The sequence below is a fragment of the Aptenodytes forsteri genome, unplaced genomic scaffold (genome assembly GCF_000699145.1).
Source record: "Aptenodytes forsteri isolate BGI_AS27 unplaced genomic scaffold, ASM69914v1 Scaffold88, whole genome shotgun sequence".
In the NCBI taxonomy this organism is placed as follows: domain Eukaryota; kingdom Metazoa; phylum Chordata; class Aves; order Sphenisciformes; family Spheniscidae; genus Aptenodytes; species Aptenodytes forsteri.
The window spans coordinates 2,525,754-2,529,897 of record NW_008795948.1 but is presented as its reverse complement, the minus strand read 5'-3'; positions in this window follow the sequence as shown (position 1 = coordinate 2,529,897).

The following is a 4,144-nucleotide window of genomic DNA, read 5'->3' as shown; positions in this document are numbered from 1 at the left end:
GCGGCCTCCTGCCCGCGGCCTTCTCCCCGCTTCCCGACCCTCGCCCTGAGGCGGCGAGCGGCCCCGCAGGCGCGGCAGCAGCGTGTCGCTCCGGCCTTGCCAGCGCAAGCAGTGAAGAAATGCCCAGAAAATGCGATGTAGTGTGTTGGATCTGCATCGGTAGCAACGAGAAGGCTTTGGACCAGGGCAAAGCAGCACATCTCTCCTCAAAGGCTGCACACCTCTGCAGGTTTTGAGGAGAAGCTTGCTTAGGAAAGACCTCAAAGAGACCAAAATCTTCTGGTCATCAAAATTCATTTCATCAGCTAGTGTTTATACCCTCACAGTTGCACATGGAGATGAGCAGAGTTGATGAGAGTAAAAAAAAACAGCTGCCTGACGCTGAACAAACAGAGGCCTATCGGCCGTCCCTGTGGTGGATAACTTTTATGAGCAGCATGGCGATAGAACATGTTAACCAAGGATATAGCTATTCGAGAGCTTACGCTGGTGTAATATTTCTGATAGGAGGAGGGAAGTATGGTAAACTGGACTGATGTATTTTTTGGATTGGTTTAGTTATGTCCATATTACCATACTGGTAGAACAGCTTGGGAGGAAAGAGCCTTAAGCCAGTACAAAAATAAAGCCTAGGTTACATTTGATTATTATTTGTAATAATGTTTATTGTGTGTCTATGTATGCATGTATATAATAATGTATACAACATGGAGCTCTATGTACACACAGCCCTATTGCACTATGTTCAGCACAGTCACAGAAGATGTTTCTGGACCAAAAAGCACGTCTGTCCAATTACAGAGCAAGTGAAAATCGCCACATGCAAGTGGTAGAGGGGGCAAAAAGAGGTGGCTTTAGTCAGTGTGGTAGAGAGCAGCCTCCTGTCTTAGCACCTTAGCTACCCATAGGTGTCAGGGTAAAAAGACAAAGCAATGAAGAACTGGTGTGGAAGAATTTACAGGAATCGGAACATGATGAAAGGAGATGCTGAACTTCAAAGTTGAGACGCTCAGTTCCACTGGTGATCGATCGGAAGCCTCGTGATACTGGTGCGTATGAAATGCAAGATAGAGTGTTTCAGCCTTTCATGAAGACAATGGGTGTAAGTTGAAACAAGAGAGGTTGTGATCAAATACAAGGAAAACGTATTTCCCTGTAAGGGTAATCAAACATTGGAAGTGCTTTGAGCAGGAGTTTGGGCTAGAGACCTCCTGAGGTCCCTCCTAACGTGAATTATCGTACAATTCAATTCAGCTTTTTCAAGGTGGAAAGTCGTTATTTTGTCACATCAATTATGCTAGAAAGAGTCATCCAAAAGATTAGGAGTAATACGTTCAAAATGGTCCATTAGCTATTTCTAAAAATATAACTGAATTTTATGCGCATAGAAGATCCTGTGTGACAGAAAAGGGTGAAACACTTGCCCACGTACAGGTCTGTGGTGTATTTGCGATTTCATCTTATAAATAATGTAAATACCCCGTTATTAAGGACAGTGAAAAATCTGTGTGGAAGTTGAGGGAATACCATTTTTGGCTTTTTACTTGTACAGAGTTACATCCTACAACCTTAAGATACTGTTTTTGCTGTGAAGAAGGTAAAGTTCCTCCTTTAAAATACTCATGCTTTATAGTTTTCATATACATTAGTAGGAAAAGTAAAATGAAGTCTATGTAGTTTTTTCATATTTTCAGCATCATTGCATCATTGTCAGAGCTAAGTGAAAAATTTGGCGCAAGATTGCTTTTGCTGACTGTCAAAATACTTTGTAGAATCGTATGATGAAGCCCTAGTAATGGAGAAATCTGGTTTCCTGCCAGTTCAAAGAGCAAACTGCAAGGAAACGCAGAAGTCCCAAGTGTCTGCAGATGGGGCAGTGATGCCCTTAGACCAAACATCAGGGAATTTAGTTAGCTATCAAACAGAATATTTATAATACAGTTATATTTGTAGTATTGTATCAGTATGTTGAAATCAAGCATTGCATCTGATTACTGAAAACTTGGTATTAATAGCACTTTGGATAAAGCCAGCACTCCCCTGAGGAAAACACCACTGACTTAAGGGAAATTTGATCTGCGTAAGTCTTGAGTAAGAAACTAATCCCATATGTTCTCGGGAATGCCCTTAGATGACTGTTTCCTTTTGTCAATTCTGAAATACGGAGGAATTCCTGGGAATTTGGTAAGAGAAGCTGGTGCCAGAGAATGAGTCACATCTTAAGACATGTTTCATAGTGTACCTGGCTTTTCCTGGATTGCCTCTCGTGTGCTGTTCATCAGATTTGCTGGTAAAGCAGCTGGTCTGTGGAGTGGTGTGTTTGTCCTTTTTTGGTTTTAGACAATCAAATTAAGGCTTATTAAGTACAGTAATTCTGATCAGCAAATAATTGCATGAACAGGTATGCTCTGCACTACTTTAAATAGGGAAGAAACTTTATTTTTCCATACCTTACAAATCTCAGCTTGAAATACAAGTTGAAGTTCACTTTAACTCTTTCTCAGTATAGGATGTAACAGAATATTAAGGCCATGTAAGAAAAACTTGATCTCAAATTAGATTTTGTTAAAGAAATCTTAAAGTTACTTTGAATAAGTAATTCTATGCACGTCACAACCAACTATTATAATGCGTGAGAAGTGTCATACAGTGTATGAACAAGACTGATTAGATACTACCTAGAAACAAAAAGGAGATGAAGCAGATCTTGGGAAACCAGGAAGAAGGAAAGGTGACCAGTATAGTTAGATTAGATTACATTAAGTGTGCATAGACATAGATGTATTTGAAAATTCATTTTAAAACGTCATTTGTAGAGTTGGTAAGAATAATTCCTCTGAGTGTAGTAGTTACATCTCTGTAACATTAGTGCAAATAATGTAAGAATGAGTCTCTATATTTAAAAGTGTAATTCTGTGTGGACAAGACTGTAAAACATACTTGGGGGGGTTCTGTCATTTTCCAAATAGTGACATATGCTCAATTTGCAAGAAACTCTATTTTTTACTTATGAACTCCAGACATTGTTCAGCCAATCAAGCTGTATTTTTCCCCATTGTCTTAAGTCACCACTAATTGCCCTGGAGGGTAAGTCAGTCATGACCTAATGACACTCCTGAAATGTTCCGTTGCCTTGACCTGATTTACCTAAGCAGAACTGATTAGAAATTAGTAAGCGATCCTCTTGCTGCTGTAGGCTGAAAAAATCAATAGTACTTCACACTTCCTTTGCTGTTGACTGTGCAGTGCAAAAGGGAATAAAAACCAGTAACGGTTTATTTTCCCCAATAAAATCACCTGATATACTCACTGCTACAAAAGATGCCCACCTTAGAGCTCTACATGCATCTGAGAATCTGATTTTCATGCTGAGCAAATAGAATGTTTATGCTTCTGTGACTTGTAACCACAATTATAAGCTGCAGCCATGTTTACACTTCTTACATGGGAAGGGGTAAACATCCTTTATACACATTACTATATTGGATGTTGTGATAATCTAATGTTCCACATATTTTACAGTTGGAACCGCAAACTCATTGAGAGGTTAACTCAAGAGCACTCAGGATTCCCGAAATTGGGTGAACTTACTGCTGTGACAAAGGTATGTAGCCATCTCTCTGATTTGAGGTTCTGATTTGGATCACAACATTCATTCTTTCAGTCTTGTTTTCTGTTTATACACATGAAAATATTTAGTGTAGTTAGGAGAAATAGAATGGTTTTTATTTATTTCTAATGTAAGCTTTTTCCCATGGTTTTTTTGCATGGTTTGAACTCTGGAGGATGTCAAAACCAGAAGTGTTTTGATGCTTAGGGCAGAGTCCCAGGACCTGTGTTCTAAATCACAGTAACCAGAATGAAGAGCCATGACATTGGTCAGATCCAAAGCAGTCCTCTTGCTTTTCCCTAAGAAGTGTTTCTTTCACGTTTATTTGGACTAAGATGGTTCAGTCTCATCTTTATAGGTGTTGGTAGATAAGCAGGATATGCGCTTGTATATCTCTCACAAGTCTTTTGATCAATTCAGGTCTATATCTAGGCAATAGGCTTCTATTATGCCTTGGTTACTCTTTAATGTTTTAGATCTTTGCTGCAATTCACCTTTCCATGCAGGCTTACTGGTCCTGTATTGGCTATTACC